At 58.0% G+C, this 16,827-nt stretch overlaps 1 long non-coding RNA gene across 5 annotated transcripts; it reads left to right on the forward strand.

Moving 5' to 3' along the window:
• The first annotated feature begins 5,114 nt into the window (after positions 1–5,114).
• Positions 5,115–15,925, forward strand: LOC123617582 (uncharacterized). 5 transcript variants are annotated; one of them, XR_012511516.1, is made up of 5 exons: positions 5,115–5,865; positions 9,040–9,305; positions 10,935–11,116; positions 12,993–13,141; positions 15,422–15,925. It is a non-coding gene; the product is annotated as an uncharacterized LOC123617582 (long non-coding RNA). The 5 variants fall into 5 exon arrangements; XR_012511517.1 differs by having other exon boundaries at positions 9,137–9,305; XR_012511518.1 differs by lacking the exons at positions 5,115–5,865; positions 9,040–9,305; positions 10,935–11,116 and adding an exon at positions 11,879–12,638 and having other exon boundaries at positions 12,977–13,141.
• Positions 15,926–16,827: the final 902 nt, after the last annotated feature.

The raw sequence follows: 16,827 nt of genomic DNA on the forward strand, positions 1-16,827 counted from the left end.
GGTCCTGCAGGTAGGCACCTCTGCAGGACGGGGTGAGAAGCCCTCGGAGACACCCAGGCTATGGTGAGACCCTGTGGCCCCGAGCCTGCTCACCTGGGGACACTTCCCTCCGTGGAGGTCCCCTTGCCTGTCTGGAACCACGTCTGGGGAGGCGTGAGCTACCCCTCTGGTGATACTGGAGTTAACCAGGCGTGAGGAACAGTTTGATGGGAGAGTCCTTGTTTTCAGGGGGTGGGGTGGGCAGCAGGGCAGGAGGAGGAGCGGCCTGAGGGGTGTGGGGGATGGTGGGCGTGGACCTCGCTATGACCCTGGAGGGGGCGGGTGTGCAGCGCAGTGAGGCGGTGGTCCCTGTGCTGTCCACCCAGGCCTCCTTCTTAGGAGGGAGAGAAAACGCGTTTTCCTGACCACTAACTTTTCACACAAGTGAGGGAACTCACAAAAGATGGGAAAATTAATCACATTGCTCCTTTTCAGGAAAATAAAACACAGACCGTACATCCTAGGACACCTCTTTCCCCAGACCAGTCACCCACAGGCTCTAACTCAGGAAACGCCGCGCTGTCCCAACTGAGGCCTCAGACTCGGCCTTGGCCAAACCCTGCCGTGGAAAGACAGACATCCCGGGCGCCCCTGAAGTTCCTGTGGCTGACCCCAGCGCAGGCCAGACGGGTGGGAGGGGAATGGGAGGGGAAAGTCACGTCCTCCGCAGAAAGGGCAAAGGGCCCCTGCAGGTCGGTGTGCGGGGAGGAGTGAGACGTGGGCGGTCCTGCGGCTGCTCCCCTCCCCCGCCGGAAAGGAGACTGGGCCAGAGCGGGCCCTCCTCCCTGGCGCAGCTGGAGCGCCTGGGCTGATGGGGAGGGCGCATTCGCCGGCCAGTCCCTGGCCTCTCACTCACCGTCCTCCCTGTGCCAGGACAGACCGCACCCGCCCTCGTGGGAGTGTCACCCGCACAGTGACCCCACGTGGGGAGGACACACCAGGGGCCAAAGCCAGGAGACAGGCCCCCATGGGACCCCGTGGACAGACCAGGGCCCCCAGCAGGGCACCGTGGATGGACTGGGCCCTCGGTCACGTGTCGGTGGCCCCACACTGCTCCCTCTCCCTCAGCACCGTCCCTGAGCCCTGCCCCTCCAGTCCCCGGGTAATACTCCAGCTTGTTTCCCTCCGTGTTCTCTCCCTGCACACAAGACTCACCCGCTTACGCTCGAACATGAGCACGTGTGATCTGTAGTGTGCACTCCCGTGACTGGGTTTCTACTGGCGGTTTTGCAGGAATGACGAGTCGTGTAAACTCCCTGCTTCTCACCTATGTTCCTGACACCTCTGAGCCACCTGGATCCTCCTGTCCTTGGAGGGCTGCACACGGACAGCCTGCTGTGCTGAGACGTGTCCCCCGGATTCGTGTGTTGAAGCTCTGACCCCCAGGACCTCAGAATGTGACTGTCTTTGGGGTTGGGCCTTTACAGTGATTAAGTTAAAATGAGGAGGATGGGGTTGGCTCGGAGCCAATCTGACTGATGTCCCCAGAAGAATAGGAGATCAGGACACAGACCAGTGAGGACACATCAGGGGTGGGCAGCTGTCTGCGCTCCAAGCAGAGAAGCCTCCCAAGAACCCAGCCTGCCGGCACCCCGACCTCAGACTTACAGCTTCCAGGCCTGGGAGGAGACAGGTTTCTATTGTTCCAGCCGCAAGTCCAACCAAGGCACTTGGTTGCGGCTGCCTGAGCCGACGGCACACCCTGCGCCCCCTCTGCCACCTGTGACGCGTGAGATGCCACGGGACCACCTCTCGGGGACGTCCTCGCAGACACCCCGTGGAGTCGGGGTTCACAGTTCCTAAGTGTCTCGATGTGGCCAGATGGCCCTGTGTCCCTCTGCAAGCTCCCCCGACTCCAACCCCTCCAGCAACCCGTAAATTTTATTTTTCATTTTGGCCAGTGTGACGCATCCCAGTGACCCCTTACCTCCCGAGAAGCCAGGCGCCACCCAGGCCCCCTTCCAGCTGGTCTACAGCCCTGCTAACCAGGGCTCTCAGCAGCCTCCTGGGTGGTCACCCTTGGGTGGCGACCATACTGGGGCAGGGTAGCCTGGCCTGCCCCCACCCCCTGAATCTGTCTCCTAGGAGGCCCCTCAACTTGCACCTTGCACAGGGACCCTGGCCCAGGCTCTGCTCCCCGGAAATGCCCTGGTCTGTGATTCTCGCTCCCCTGACCACTGGTGAGTCTGGACTTTCCCGAGTCTGACGGCCCGTGGACTTGCTCGTTGACTTGCCCAGACATAGCTCTGTGCCATCTTCTCATAGAGCTTCTTGTCTTTTTCTTGAGTTCCTAATACAATATTTATTTTAACCACTTGTCACCCGCATTAAAATATTTTCTCAAATCAATGATTTGTCTGCTGACTACTTACAGATTACTCTGCTGTGTTCAAGTATTAACTCTGATAGAGTAAAGTGTGACTGTAAGGAAATATGGGAAAACATATTTACTGCATTTCTGCAGATAGAGTTTGTACTAGGGGAGGAAAACTTAAAAAAACCACAACTGCTGTTAGTATCCTCAAAAAGATAAAAGAAAATATTGTGACCACAGTAAAGGATCCGAATGCTTCAGAAACAAACACTCGCAGGACAGACATGACCTTCAGTAAAGCGGGTGGAGAGCAAAAGAGAGAGGCGCGTCACTGGGTCCCGGCCCCGAGGTCCAGGTCCTAACGACATTCACCGCAGAAAGAGGGGACAGAGAAAACAGAAGCCAGGAAGTTATTTAAAATTAATAATTAAAAAAAATTAATAAAATAAAAACAAAACAACAACAACAAAAAATTAAGAAAAATTTCCTGGAAATGAAAGGAATCTCCAGATTGGAAGAGCCACTGGGCACCTGGTAAAAGGATGGAAGTGACCCCACAGAAGGTCATTTTCATGGACCGTCAGAATACTGGAGACAAAAAGAAGCCCTAAAACCTTCCGGCAAGAAAAAACAAGCCAGTTTCACACCACGGATCAGGAGTTAAGCTGACATCAAATTCACCCTCAGCAGCGTGGGAAGCTGGGAGTCAGGGGACGGTGTCTGCACAAGCTGAGGGGAACGCGGCTGTGTGCCGGAGTCCGACACCCACCAGGGCATCAGCCCCTGGGAGGGGAGCTGAGGCGTTTAGAGCCACGTGTTGGCCGTGCCCCTTTCTCAGGAAGCTGCTGAAGGACGTGGGCCACCGAAACCAGAAGTAAACCCCGAAAGAGCAGGACGTGGGACCCAGGAACGTCCGACCGGGAGTGGAGCAAAGGGAACCTTCTGGATGAAGGCCAGGGAGACCTGGAGGAGCTGGCCCCACCACAGACCGAGGAGACGGCCCAGGGCCCTGGACCGACCGCCTCAGTGAGACCTGTGTGTTTGAACCTGAGCCGCTGGCGGGAGTCTGTGGGTGAATTAGTCACGAGTTCAGAGAAAACCCAGGAAGCGTGAAAAAAGGAGGCGATGATTAACTCCAGGGAAAACAGCACACGTTCAGATTGGAACAGCAACCACGGCCAGCCACAGGCCTGAGTGAATACGAATCTAATCGCGGAGTTCAGAGCTAAGTAAAATCACAGCGTAATTCCAGGGGGACCCGAGTGTGTGTGGGAGTCAGCGGAGTGGAAGGAACGCCAGCCAGCCTCCCAGGGTGGGCCAGCAGGCAACACCCGAACCTGAAGCACCAAGAGCTGTTATTCCACGTTGTTGTCACACAGACGCGGTGAACAGCCCCAAGCTGCCCCTGAGGCCGGCCGGGCTGGCGGGGGCAGGGGCAGGGTGGGGGGCTGTAGGAAGGTTTGACTCCTAAACTACGGACAAGTACAACCTTGATAAACTTGAAGTAAAGCGCAGTCAAAGCCCTTGCCACCGCCCGGGGCCTGGGAGCCTTTTCAGTGACACTGGAGGGACCTGTGATCAAAGTCCGTTCTCACTGGGTCCCGGGGCATCTCTCCTCATCTCCCTGGTTCTCCTGCACAACTGACCAGCCCTGTTCTCCACCGCCTCTCTTGATGGCTGAAAATCTGACGGGACAATGCCCATTTCTCTGGGTCTTCTCTGCCCAAGGCCGCATGGATTCCAGCACCTCCGCCCTGTGTCCACCTTCCTGGCCCGGCGTGGTGCCCACTGCAACCTGCCCATTTTGCCACGAGACCACGCGAGGCCGGGGCGAGGCGGTGGATCCACCCCGTGTCTTAGGCCCACGTCTTATCTCTTTTGTGCCCTCCTGTTACCATGACACCCTGGGCTCTGAATCCCAGACAAGATTGAATTTCAGTTTTGACGAAGGAAGCGGGTCCCACTCCAGCTGATTACAACTCCCACACCTGTAGGGTGATACAGAGTCCACACGTGTCTCGTTAAGTGGAATTTGGTTTCCCTGCAAGAGTTGTCTGGTCATTGTCGTGTAAATTACGTCGGCTCAGACCTCCCTTCCTATGGACCCAGACAGCTCGTCTTCAGAGGTGGCCAGGTCACAGAGAGGCCCCGGGAACACTTAGGGCCTTAAGGGTCACCGTTTTCTCTGAGGAAAGAGGGAACTCTGGAAGCTCAAAAATGCCCACAAGCAGCACAGAGGTCCGAGGCCCCCAGCTACTCCTGGGGGAGCTCACGGTCTTTCCCGCAGCCACGTGGGGCTGAACGTCCTGCAGGCCGCAGGCCGCCTGCCCACTGGGCAGTGCCTGCTCACCCAGCTGTTTTCCAGATGCCCCCAGATGTGTGCCACAGGCATGAGCTCCAACCCACCCCCCAGCAAACAGCAGAAACAGCCAGCTTCCTAAGACCCCTCAAGCCGAAACAAGCCTTTCCCGTAGGCTCCTGCTGGCCCAGGTGCAGGGCCCTGAGCTTGCCGCTGGGACCTCCCCCGTGGTCCCCGACGCCTGAGTGCTGGGACAGCCCGGAGACCTGGGGCTGGTTGGCGGCTCAGAAAGCAGACCTTCAGGGTTGGGGGGAGGGGAGGTTTCAAGCCAGCTCTGCTCAGAACCCGCGAGGGAACTGCAGACCCCACAAGGCAAGCTTCCCCCCAAGGCTCTCCTGGGAACCTCAGTCCTACCTGGTCCCCCGAGGGCGGCAGCAGGGCAGCGTGGCCATGGCCAAGGCGCGGCTCCCCAGGGCAGCCTTATCGTGGCCTGGCCAGGGGGAATGCGGTGGAAGCCTTTGCCTGGTACAACCGGCCTCTGCAACACAGCCCAGGAATTCTGCGTTGAATAATTTTTAACTTCTGCTCTGAGAGAAAACCAAGGTTGTGTGCAGTGTCTGTCCACAAGGAATGCCAAGGGGCTTTCGTTTAGGAGTAAAGACCTCAACAATCACAAGGAAAACCGCCTTGGGAAAAACAGAAAAAGGAAAGAACGTGGTCACAGGGCTTGGGGACCTGGCTGGCCATTGGGCTGAGCTGTGGACTGGGTCTCACCTCTCCTGCTGGAGGGGAGCCGAGGGCGTCAGTCCGGAGGGCCTAGGCTGGAACGCACTCCCTGACATTTCTCTGGATGAGAAGCCAGCTTGGCGACCGCTCCCTGCTCCACGGCCCCCACCTCCAACCCACACCCGGTTCTGTGATTTCTTTCAACAGCCTCATATTTCAAACCGCTGGAGCCAGGCACCACCCCGCAACCTGCACACCCGCTTTCCACCCTGGGTTCTGCGCTCATCCAAGGTTGGGCCCGTGACCCTGAGACAGCACGGGGCAGAGGCTGCCTGGGGCTCCTGTGGCCGCGATGGAGGAGGGGACAGCCTGGCCAGCCCCGCCTAGGGTGACCGCCACACGGTGGGCGGGAAACCAGTTTTCCTTTAAAAAGACCTCAAGTTTCTCCAGCTCTGGGACAGCAGTGATGACATTCAAGGTGCCCCAGGTGAGGCCTGCAGACCCCCTGTGGGAGGGCACCAGACTCCACGCGACCGGGGGGGGGTCCACCAAAACCCGCAGGATGGGGGTCCAGGCGGCCCAGTTCTCTTCCACCCCCTGGGCCCTGAGCTCAGTGCCCTGGGACCCACCACCGGGAGCCTCGTGTGTTGGAGGGGCTGAGCTGGTGGGGGAGGCCCTCTTGTCCAGCAGTGGGAGATGTGGCCGAGCAGTGAGGCCTGACACCAGGGGCCTGCGCAGGTGGGGTCAGGAGACGCCAGCTCCCACTGCCCCTCCCCACCTGGGCACCCCAAACTCTTCACCTAGGGTGAATGGTCCCTGCATACCCTAGGCTCTGCTCGGGGACAGCCTTGAAGACCAGGCAGGTGGATCAGGCTGCCACAGGGTGGGCACTTTTCCAGGCCCAGGCTGGGAATGAGCCTCAGGAACTCACATGCAGGGGTGGGGGTCCCCCTCAGGACCTGCCCTCTGGCATAGTGGTTACCATCAACGAGGGGCGAGTATGAAAAGAGGGAGCCAGGGCAAGGCCACACCTGCCCACCCCGTCCACACCTGCCCACCCTGTCCACACCAGCCCAGCCCGTCCACACCTGCCCACCCCGTCCACACCAGCCCAGACCATCCACACCTGCCCACCCTGTCCACATGTGTCCACACTCTCCCCTGAAGCCCCCCTCCCCGACAGAGCTCCATGTCAGACAGTCTGATGTTGAGAGGACACCTCCTTGTGACTCACTTGTGTTTCTCTAACCCCTAACAGGCTTGAAGTTGTCCCCACACTAGGCCTTCATGTTCAGGGTCTCGTCTTCTGAAACATGATCATTTTCTCACTTTTCAGTGGGATTTCTCTCCTTCCCTGTTGAGTCCTAGAATTCCTTGTATACCCTCAATAACCGTCCCTGTGGACAGCGCGTTTCAGTGATCTTCTCCAGTTCTAGCCTACCCGACGGTCACGAATCCTGACTTTCATCCTCAAATGCATCCATTATCTGTGCCAGGGTCTTGCATTTGAGGTTGGGTCTCGGGCCTCCTTCCCCGCCCCTCCCAGGCCCCAGGCATCGCTGCCAGCTCTCTCCGGGCTGCTGGCTGGTCCTGGCCCCGGCACCAGGAGTAAACCCGCGTGAGTACGAGGGCTGTGCCACACTCCGCCCCTCGGCCTGCGGTCTTTGCTGCCTGGTTGGTGTGACTGTTGCCACGTGTCCCTGACCTCTGAGGAGCTCTTCCCTCCTTTCTCACATGTTTAAATTATTCATGCCTGTTCCTCTCATAAATTTTGGAGTAAATTTATCCCGTTCCTGAAAAACCTCCAGCTGCGATTTTGAATAGGACGGATGGACCTCACATATCAGTTGGGAAGAAGCGGGGTCTGCCGTGTGTCGCTCAGACCCCCAACCTGAAGGAGAGCCCCTCTCCGCCGACTCGGCCGGGGCCCAGGGCCTGGCTTCAGCCTGCGGTTCCCTCCGCGGGGGCTGTGTGTCTTTGCTCAGGCTCATTCCTGGATGTTGCGCTTTCTTCCTTGCCGTTGTGATTCCTTCCCCTAATGGGTTTTGCTGGTATAGAGCAACACTATTGATCTTTTTTATTTTAAAAAACTGAGGTGAAATTTTCATAACATAAAACCAGCCATTTTAAAGTGTACGTTCCAGGGGCAGTTGGAACATTCAGTGTTGGCAGTCGCTACCTCCTCTATCCAGCTGCAGAACATTTTCACCCCAAGCAAAACCCCATCCCCATTACGCAGGGACTCCTCGTTTTCCCGGGCAACCACCCATCTGCTTTTGGTTTCTATGGATTTGCCAATTCTGGATATGTCATAGAAATGGAATCAGACAACATGTAACCTTTAGTGTCTGGCTTCTTCACTACACTATTGATTTTTTCTATTGTAACAAAATACACATAAAATTTACCATTTTAACCATTTTTAAGTGCACAGCTCAGTGACATTAAGCACAGTCACACTGCTGTGCAGCTATCATCACCCTCTGTCTCCAGAGCCTTTTCATCTTCCCAAGCTGAGACTCTGTCCTCACTGAGCAGTAACTGCCCAGCCCCTCCCCAGTCCCCGGCCCCCACTCTCTTACTTTCAGTCTCCGAGTTTGATCCTTATAGGAAACGCATGTGAGTGCAGTCATAATTATTTGTCTTTTTGTGGCTGGCTTATCGCACTCAGCCTAATATCCTACGGTAACAGTACTGATTTTTGTAAATTGGCCTTTTATTCAGCAATCTTATCGGACTCATCCTAAAGTCTTCCCATCTATTCTGGTGGTTTTTCTGGACAGATGATTGTGTTTGCTGCAAATAGCATTGACTCTCATCTCTTCTCTTATAATCCATAGCCTCTCATTTATTTTCCTTTCCTTACCACGTTGGCCATAATCTCTGGTCCTGTGTTAGGCAGCAGCCATGATATGGGGGAACCCTTGACCTGATCCAGATCTTAAAGAGAGTATGTTGGCAGGTTCTCCAGTTAGTGTGAAGTTTGCTATGAGGCTTCGACGTGTGAGCCTCATTCACTTCTACTGCACATTTGTTAAGATGCACTTTAAAAATCACAAAAAGGTTTTGAGATCTATTGAAAGCTTTTTCTGATTCAGTTGAGGTTACCACATTTTCTCCTTTAATCTGTCAAACATCCTTGCATGCCATGACAAAGCCCATTTGATCGTGGTGCATTAACACATTGCTGCACTTCAGCCGTTGCAGAGAGGACCTTGACAATGAAAGCCAAACCCAGCGTGCCTCCCACTGCACAACAGGGGCCACATCCCCACACTTGACCTTCCTCAGCCCTGACCCCTTAGCCTTTCCTCATCTGTGGGAGAGTGGGCAATGCACAGGAGTCAGGGACAGCCCAAGACACCATGCACAGAACAGACGTCCAAACACGTCAGGAGACTGCCTACTGCCCTCATCCTCTGCGCTGGGCACTGGGGTCCAGCAGTGGACACCACAGGCTGGTCCCTTTCCTGATATCTGGGGCATCATGAGTTCCCCTTGGAATTGGAGGGACCACTGGTGGAGCCCTCACAGGGACTCAGATGTCAGCTTGCTGTAATAGTGAATTCTAGTGGCATTTAAGATGCTCAGGCAGTTCTCAGCGAATCCAGGCAAAGGGATAGAGACAGTGTTTCAGAAAACAAATCATTATCACATGCAGGGAACGGGGCACATGTCTCATCATTTCCCGTGGAAAACATGACGGGAAAAGCGATTACTGTCTGACATATAAGATGTCTGAAGAACTGACGCATTAGAATCCTCAGGCCTCGTGACACCGTCTTCACAAGGGAACCAGCTCCGGATGCTGCGCTTGGGCAGGCGCCCAGCACCAAGAATCAGAGAAACACAAGCAAAAGCATCCGTGGGGCGAAGTTTGTTGGAGTTAGTAACGCTGCTGGGGCGCCGGCACCGCCAGAGAGACAGGTGAGGAGCATTAACCCCAGGGCACAGCCATGGGTCTCGGGGAGTGGGCTTGTGGCTCTCACTCGTTGTGGGGACAGTTACGTCTGGGGAGCAGGGCCAGAGCATACGGAGCAAAGATCAGATCTGTGGGGAAACCACAACGTACAGGAGTTGGCAATGGACGAGACACTCCCGCCCTGGCAGGAGTGACAAGTGGGGGCTGCAAACCAAGGCCAGGAGGAGCCATGCCTCCCGGGGCAGGTCTGAGGATGGGTGACAAGCAGGTCCAGGCCAGAGATGGCCAGAGGGAGTCTGCAAGGCTGGAACCGTGGCCACATCTCCCAAGAGCTGAGGAGTCAGAGGTGCTGTGTGTGCCCTGGAGCAAGCACCAGGGCAGGGGCCAAGGATCCAACCCGCACCCAGCAGGGGCACCAGTCTGCCCTGCACCAGGGCTGGTGTCAGAGTCAGCTGCCTTCAGCCCACCTGCAGACTGGCTACCTACATCCAGCTTTCCATCCTGCCCCTCTGGAACCATCGCCTCTGTTTGCAGGGCCGGCTCAGATGCCCAGGGTGGGAAAGGGCAGTGTGACGGTGAGGAGGGCAGTGTGACGGTGAGGCTCTTTCAGACCTCGGGGACATCACACTGCCCAGCGGCTGGCAAGACCTCCTCGGAGAAGGTCCTCCGGCCACCATGGACCACAGCGGTGGGACGGCCTCTCCCATGAGGCCCGGTGAGCCGAGCTTCTGCAACCTTGGAAGGCCATGGGTGCCTTCTCCCCAGAATGGGAGGGACACTGTGACACCGTGTCAGCTCAGCAGTGCTTCCCTCTGGACTGCCATGTGGCCTTGAGGAGCCCACAGTCTGGAATCCGTGACTGTCCCAGCTCCACCTGATGAACCGCCAGGCGCCTGGCACCCCAGCCCAAGCAGGAGCTGGGAGATGCAGATGGGAGAGATGCCTGCAGCCCTGGCCCCTGGGGAGCTGCCTGGGGCCGTCAGCAGCAGGGCGGCCAGGCTGGGACGGTGCAGAACATGGTCGTGGGGGCTGAGAAGGGGACACGACGCTTCCTGTTCTCCATGGGTTCTCCTCAGAGCTGGCTCAGAGGCACCATCCCTTAAAGCAGTGAGTTCCCGCATTTACCAGAGGGGCCGGTGGCCACGAGCCGGGCAGTGGGAGGCCACCGCGGGTCACCCACTCACCTGGCAAGAGCCAGGGAGCCTGCCTGGGGGCAGGAACCCATGGCACACGTGGCACACAGGCTGGGTCCTCCCCAACGATGAAGCAGTTACTCGTGGTGGGGACGTGTGCAGCCGTGAGGAGGAATCACCACCGCGCTGACCCGCACGGGCTGCTGGCCACGCTCCCTGTCACATGTGTTTCCATGTGTCGATGTGAATCAGTAAATCCTGGGTGAAACCCAATTGTGCTCTTTCCGGAAGCTCAAGGCCGGGCCGTACCTCCTCCCACTGTTGGTGTCGCACGTGCACTGCACACGGTGTTCTGGCTGCACACCGCACTCTCTACTGCACTTTGTGGATGCTGTGTTTTTCACAAATTGAAGTTTTGCAGCAACCCTGCACTGTCGGGTGATGGTTAGCATTTTTTAGCAACCTTATTTTTAAATTAAGGTGCGCACATTGCTTTTTCAGATGTAACGCTACTGCACACAGTAAACTGCAGTGTAGTGTGAACATCACCTCACACGCACGGGAAACCGGGCATTCATGTGACCAGCTTTCTCGTGAGCCTCACTGCGTTGGCTGGCCTGGAACAGAACCCCTGGTGCCTTCGAGGCTGCCTGTGTCACCTGTCCACAACAGGGTTGGCTCAGGTTGGTCTTTGGGGTATTGGGTGAGTGCCTTGCCTCCTGTTTCTGATGAGAATTCCTGGGATGAGGTCAGAGAGCCAGCACCCTGGGCAAGTGACTGCCACTGTGCCGGGCTCACGTCCACTGTACAGTAGCCTCGAGGCTCCTCCCATATCTGATCAGGAGTGGGGCTGGAGAATCAGCCCCCAGGCTTTGCAGGCTGGCTGCCTCCTTGGGCCCCCATGGAGGGGCAGGCACTGGGCCTCTTCAGTGCTGCTCCCTGGGGACACTGGGACCACCCCGCAGTGTGGGACCACGCTCCTGCTCCCAGCCAGAGCTGCAGGGCCTCCCTCCACCTGTCTGGGCTGCGCCCCTGCCTCCTCCCCTCCCACCTCCCTCCTGTCTTCCATCCTCTCGAGCAGAAGCAGTGTGTGCTCGTGCCCCTGGGGCTGGGGGCTGTGCGGGGTTGCGCAGGGCTGTGGGGTACCTGTGTACCTGGGAGCCTGGGGGTGTCTGTCAGCTCCTCGCTCCCCAGCTGGCTCAAGTCTCTGGAAGAGTGTGGGTCAGGCTCCGTGGTGTGCATCCCTCCAAGCACCCTGACTGTGGGCCCAGCACCCAGAAAGCAGAGGGGACCGGGGCTGCGTGGGTGACGGCCCTGGGCACTCGGAACCTGCACCTACAGGAGATTCCTGGGGGTTAGCGAGAGACACAACTGCTACCCAGCTTCCTTGTCCCAGGGCAGCCCAAGGGCCTGGGCAGGAGGTGTCCTGGCTGGAATCCAGGCGGAAGCCAAGGGACAGCACTGACCAGCCTGGGGCCAACTCTAGGGCCCACCCCTGCACAGGCCCAGCCCACTCAGCCAGCAGCCGCCTGCTGCTGTGGCTGAAAGAGGCAGGGCTCAGCTGTGGCCTGGGGCAAGCCCCCTTCCTGGCCTGTAAGTCCCTCTGGTTGGGTTAGGGTTAGCCCCCGAGGCCTCCTCTAAGGGGACCAAGGCTGGTAGTGGTGTGCCACCAGGAGAGGCCTGCAGGGTTCCCGCCACTGTCCCTGAGCTCAGGGGGCGGTTGTGCTGTGTCCTGAGGCCGGGCCAGCACAGGGTCGGGCCGGGGGGCGGGCTGAGAGTTCTGCCCAGCCTGACCCAGAGGCTCCCTGCTGTCTCAGGCCTCACTGAGAGCCACCCTTGGGCGTCTCTCCAGGCCACGGCCCTCACAGGCTCCAGGTGCTCCTGGGGCCACGGGCCCCTTTAATCACCTGCACCTCTTATCACCTCGTCAGCACACAGAGGCCCAGGCATCAGGACACATCCTGTGCAGGGCTTCCCACGCCCTCTGCACTGGGGACAGATGTCTAAAGTCCCTCAAGCGTGGCCTTCTGCCGGGTGGGACGTCTGAGCTCTACATTGCCATGAAACCTGAAATCCGCAAGGCACATCCAGGTCCCCTCCCAGGGCTTAGGGCCCCCACGCCAGTGACCCTTCCTGGCCAGTTGGCCACTACGGTTTGCTTATGTGCCTCCATGGCTGTAAGAACCTTCCGTGGCCTTCGTCCTGGTGAGCTCTTAATTGCCAAATAAACATTTGCCCAGGGTGGGGCTTGGTGCTCAGGGTTAAGTATTAAATGGGCTGAAAGTCAGAGGACCCTGTGGCAGCCCTGTGGGGCCCAGGCAGCCCGGGGTGGGGGATTCCAGTCCAGCCTGGGGCGAAGGCCAGCTCAGGGACTGGGGAGGACAGAGGCAGCGGGAAATCCTGGAAGTAGGAGGCTCACGGGAAGCCACCAGAGGTCACCCCAGAGGTCAGCCAGAGTGCTGCAGGTCCTGGCAATGCGGGAAGGGGCAGGGAAAGGCACTTCCACATCGACCATGTGTCAGTCATGTGCTACTGTGTAACAGACGACCCCCAATGCAGTGCCTGGAGCAGCAGCATCGCTGACGTGTCCCAAGGCTGCCTGGCTGGCCAAGTGGGGCTCGGAGCTCATCGAGGAGCAAGGGTGACCACAGCCACTGGAGACCAGCCTTGAAAGTTTCGTCCTTTTGCCACGTTGTGTCCACTCAGAAGTGAGTCGCAGAGTCGGGAGGGAGGGTTGCTCGGGTGGTGGGCCCCCTCGGCCCTGGGCGGGGTCAGCGCGCTGGGCTGGTTTTGCTTTGCTTTCTCTTGGAAGCCCCTTGCAGGTTTTGTTTTTGCTGATGGACTGGAGGTTGGTCAAGAGCGTAAAGCGGGAGGGGTTCTGAGAAGACACACGTAGTGCCTGCGCATTCAGATGCCAGGCTGCATGCTCTCGACCCGGGGGCGGTTCCTGGCACTGCTGCCTCCCAGCTTCTTGCCCACAGGATCATGGGGACATGGGTCCTCGTCTTCTCTTAGCATTCCACCTGCTTTTCACAGGAACATGTGCGCTCTCACCCCATTCGCTTATGTCACTCCTCACAGCACCTCTGATGCAGCCCGAGTCTCCCCAGCGAGACTTTGTGCCAGCTTGGCTGGGCCACAGGGAGCCCGGATACATGGTCGAACCACATCCCGGGGGTTTGGGATGAGACTGGCATTTAAATGGGTGGACAGACTAAAGCAGGTGCCTACCTGTGAGGTGGGCCTCATCCGATCCGTTGAATAGAACAAAAAGGCCAACCCTCCCCACTAGAGGGGACCCTCCTGTCCCTGGGCTCAGACCCCACCCACTCTCCTGGGCCTCAAGCACACTGCGGGGCTCTCGGCCTCGCAGACCGCCAGCTCCTCGCCATAAACCCCTTTCTGTCTGCGTGCATCCTGCCACCTGTGTTGCTGGAGAACCCGTCTGGGTGAAAAGAGAGGCTGTGGCCACCATGTGGGGTCAGCTGGCGGAGCTGAGGGGCTGGGGGATCACCTGGGGGGCTCCGGTGTCAGTCAGGGAGGAGGTGAGCCCACAGGAGACCCTCCCGAGGGTGTGATCCGGAGGGAGGGGTCTGGGACGGCAGGGACAGGGAAGGAGCAGCCTCTGGCGCGTCCTGGAAGACACAAGGCCCTGTGTGGTTGGCAGGCAGGATGCCCAGCGCCGAGTTGGCCAGGGCCACTCTCCGCTGCTTGGGGTCTGGGCCTCAGGAGGCCCCAGGACAGGCAAGCACTGGGTGTCACACGTTGAGGAAGCATCCCCTTCTCCTCCCCCAGGGAGGGGGCCTCAGGGCCAATCCAGGAGCGCCCCCCCCACCCCTGTTTCTGTGCCTCCCAGAAAGGGCCCAGGCCCGGTTCTCCCCTCACTGGAGGGCCTGGGACTGCAGACGCACTGGCCAAGCTGCCTGCTGGACAAGGGCGCCTCCTGCATGCCGGCTTGAGAATGCGCCACCCCCGAGGGACAGGCCTCCCAGGACGGCACTGGGGACCTGGGGCCCAGCCAGGGCGGCCAAGCCCAGAGGCAGCCAGGCAGGGTCATCGCAGCCCACTTAAGGTTTGCTAACGACAGTAGGAGGCGTGGTCCCCCTGCCAGGCTAGGGCCCTGGGGCAAAGGTCAGATGCGCTCTCAGGCTTTCAGCTGAGTGGGTGCAGGCGGGCCCGGAGGTCAGCCTGGCATGAGGCCGACACCCCCAAGGTGCTGCCCATCCAGCCCTTCACCAGGTGACCGCGCCCTGCAGCCCACAGCTCCTGGGGGGCTCGGGGTGACCCCAGCCCCACCACAGGGAGCCAGCACACCCGCTGTGCACTGGGAGCCATGGGAAGGACCCTGGGAGGTGAGTACAGGGTGGAGCAGATGGTCTTCAGAGGACGAGCAGCCCACAGCCCAGGGAAACGGGCCTGGTTGGGGAGGGCTGGCTAGGGGTGGCGGGTTGTAAACAGCCGTTAAACTCTCCTTCTGATTGTAGGTGATTGGTTAGATGATGACTAAGCCTCCACCAGCGTGGGGGCCTATTTGGAGGAGTAAGGACCTTCACCTGCTCCTCCCTGGGCCCCAGACACCCAGCGGGGGCCGGGCAGGGACAGGCCTGAGGGGCTCTGTGGGGCGGGGCCCTGGGGGGCCATCCCCCATCCACGTCAAAGCGTCTTCCAGTACCGATGGAGAACGCTTTCTTAGTGGGGAGGAGGAGCTGGGAAGGGCAGCCCCCTGGGAACACAGGGTGGATAATTGATGAGTAGCGGGAAGAGCCGGGCCTGGGCACGCCTGCTCCCTTGGGTGGCCCCGGGGGACCCGCCTTCCTGAGCTGACGCAACAGAAAGGACCCACAGGCCTTCCGGGAGCCCCAGGAGGCAGGCAGGCTGTTTATGCCTCAGGCTCCACTGGGCCCTCCTGGTGAGGAGAGGGCCTCCTCTTTCTGCTGTGGCAGGATAGGAGGGGCTGGGAACCCTTTGAACAGGCAGCTGTGTTACAGGGAAAGCTGAGCATGAAGAAGGTCCCTGGGTTTCAGGAGACAAGACACAGACCAAAGACTGGGACGGTCAAGGCCGAGGCAGACGAGCCACTCCGTTTCCCCGAAGGGAACATCTTCCCCAAATCGTGGCGTTGACCCTGATGTGTCTTCAGTTGTCACCTTGTCCCAGATGTGATTCCTGGGACCACCCTGCCATCAGGTGCAGAGTGTCCCCCACGAGGAGCCTTCCAGCTGCCCTGCCAGTGGCCCCACTTCCCACTGTTATCTGTTATTTCAGGAATAATTTTGTCACTTCAGGAATAAGTGGGAACTTCTGTGACTGGTTTCCTTTCACCCAGCAAACGCCTTTGAAGCCACCCTGTTGCCACTGGTGGTATTCCACCGTGAGGCTGCTCCACAGCTGGATTATCTGTTCTCCCACTGAGGGACACCTGGGTTGTCTCCAGGTTTTGGCTTTTATAAATAAAACTGCTGTGCACAGTTGTGTATAGTGTTTTGTCTGGACATCAGTTGTCATTTCTCTGGAATAAATGCCAGGAGTTCAGTGGCTGGCTTACGTGGTGAGTGCATGTTCAGTTTACAAGAAACTGTCAAAACAGCCTTCCTGAGCACTATCCCGTTTCATGCCCCACCAGCAATGCAAGAGCAGTCTCCGCAGCCTTGCCAGCATTCGGTGTCATTGCTGCTTTTAATTTTAGGCATTCTGATGGGTGTGTGGCAGCACCGCACATGGTTTTAACTCATGTGTCTCTGGCTCACGGTGCTGAGCATCCTGCCATCTGTGCAGCTTTTTCAGTGAAACGTCCTCCATGTCCCTTGCCCACCTTCCAATATTTTAAACTATTTACAAGTCTAATACATTCTATTTCCTTTTAAACTTTATCTGAATTAACAAAATCCTCCCAATTAAATAACTGATAGATATCTACATGAATTAAACTTATACATAGGTCATTCCAAAAATTACCTTGAATCTTCAACATTTACATACGTTTAGTAGGATTTCACCTTAAAGCAACAAACCTCAATAACGTCCTTGCTTGAACAATGATTCGGCGGCAAGCCTGGCCATCTCAGTAAGACAAGTTCCCTCACGCGTTACAAAGCGTGTGCTGCTTCCATTTCAGCACAAAAAATATCAGGCCTGACTTTTTGATTCTCCTAGCCTGTCCTGTGCTGAATCAGAGTCCCCGGGGTGGGGAGGCACCCAGTCGGGGGCGGTACCAGCACAGGGACCAAGGCAGTACCCTCGACCTGAAGATTTCTGTGGGATGCTGGACAGATCGCAGCTCCAACTCTGGCCGGTTTGCTGGGCACCAGTCCACGTCCCATCACACTCCCTGTGGCCTTCAGGGAGCATCCCTACATGACCCCTGTATGGGATTTTGCATTTCTGTGGCCCTTAA

This window comes from Camelus bactrianus, chromosome 13 (genome assembly GCF_048773025.1).
Source record: "Camelus bactrianus isolate YW-2024 breed Bactrian camel chromosome 13, ASM4877302v1, whole genome shotgun sequence".
Classification (NCBI taxonomy): Eukaryota; Metazoa; Chordata; class Mammalia; order Artiodactyla; family Camelidae; genus Camelus; species Camelus bactrianus.